Here is a 2,082-nt window from a genome sequence, read left to right as displayed (position 1 = left end):
GAGCAGGATAAGGAAACCATTGGAAGCAAAAAACTACATACAAGATGATGTTCTTATGATAGTATTATAGAAATGATGGGCATTGAAAATATGAACTAGTTAGTTAGTTGGTTCTTAGTTGTATATTAACCTGAATTGCAGCAGAAGCAGGTCCAAAGTAATCTGTTTTGCCAGTAAAGAGCAAACAGAGATTATCAAAGAATTGAAAAACTTCAGCACTAGGCTGATGGATTGATGCAATAACTGTCCTTTGAATGGCATCTTTATGATCAAAGGATTTAATTCTTTTCATGACATAGTAAGAGGCAGCACTGTCAAGTCCACTTGTTGGTTCATCAAGAAATAAGAGTGTTGAGGAGTCTTTTAAATACAAAGCAATTGTGATATCAAAAATGCTTTGCAAATCAGAATTTAACACATGCAAGCAATGAAAACAAATCTAATAAGCATTGACATTAATGAAAGACAAGAACTGATGGGAAGAGGAATTAGAAAGAACGTAGCGGTAAAACCTACCTTTAACTTTGTAAGAAAGCTCTTCGGAAATGAGGGCGCCAAGTAGTGGAAACAGAGTATATCTTCTTCTTAGCCTCTTCCTCACTACATAGTTAGCAGAAAAATCAAAAATCAAAATAGGAGGAAAGAAAAAAGAAGCAAATTAGGCATTGAGATTGAGAAAGAAGGACCTTCCAAGAACTTGAGCTAGTTGTTTCATATGTTATTTATATAAGCTTTCTCTTGATCCGATCTTGAATAATTCCATTAACCATATGAAATGAATAGTTTGATGAGGAAATAATTTTGCTACACTTGACCACCATTTTCCCACACACCAGGCCTGAAAAACAGCACATTACTGCATATGAAAATCATGTAAATATTTTAAAGCTCATACCTTCCAAGAAGAACCTCTGAATTTACAGCACCTAGAGCAAACTGAAACAAAGAACACAGTTTATTAACATCAACTGATATTTGCCAGAGTAATCAGATTTATGAGATTGTTTACGATATTGATAGGGCACAAAATTATTGATGTTAATCTCATTTTAATCAGTCATAGAGTAATTTCAATCTATGTACTTAGCAGATTACATTTCATGAACTGGTATTTATAGTTCCTTCAAATGTAAAATTCAAACAACAAATCTTCCAATTCCTTTTTCTAATCTAAGACTATGGTAATTTCTCCATCTTATCTCAGAAGCAGAACTGCAGAAGGCATAATACATTATCTTCAACGCAAAACATTTAGCCATAACAATTAATGGAGCTACTTTCAAAACCAAATTCGAACCTTGAAGAAGATTCAAGAACAAAAATCTAAACCATAAAACAAAAGTGGAACAGATCGAGTTTTAGATGCAACAATAACATATGAACATTTGAATTCAACAAAAAATATAGATTAATAGCAATTCCAGAATCTAAAATAGATAAAGACGTACATGTAGGTTTCAGATCTGGTGACACGATGACTCGACGAGGCTGTGATCGGCGAGGATGGATGGCGCGAGACAAAGAGAGACATAAGCTGAGAGGCGGCAGAGGGAGCTCGTGCAACGCGAGCAGCAGAGGAGGGAGCTCATGCGAACGAGCAGCGGTGGAGGGAGCTCGTGCAAGCGAGCAGTGACAGAGGGAGCTCGTGCGACGCGTGTGGCGACAAAGCTGAAGCGACGGAGAAGTCACACTTGCCCTATTTTCAACTCGAATCAAAGAGAGAGGAGAAGAGAGCAAGCTTAAAGGAAGGATCGGAGAAGATGAATGGTGATTTGTGTTGAATGAAGTTTCATCATGGTGTGTTTCATCAGGGTTTAACATATTTTAAATTTGCGAGGGATTTATTAGATGTTACAGAGGGATTTTGTTATCGGTAATAGTTTCAAATTTCAATTTCAACTTTATCGACAAAGTTACCGAGGGATATTAAAATCTGTCGGTAAATTTTGTGAAAATTTTTTTATTTTTTACCGACAGAAAATCTGTCTAAAATCTGTCAGTATTTTTGACAGTAAAATTCTGTCGAAAAAATCTATCTGTAATCTGCTGTTTTCTAGTAGTGCCTGGAGAGAGTAAAAAGAC

This window comes from Arachis hypogaea, chromosome 19 (assembly GCF_003086295.3).
Source record: "Arachis hypogaea cultivar Tifrunner chromosome 19, arahy.Tifrunner.gnm2.J5K5, whole genome shotgun sequence".
NCBI classification, from domain to species: domain Eukaryota; kingdom Viridiplantae; phylum Streptophyta; class Magnoliopsida; order Fabales; family Fabaceae; genus Arachis; species Arachis hypogaea.
This window is presented reverse-complemented; position numbering follows the sequence as displayed.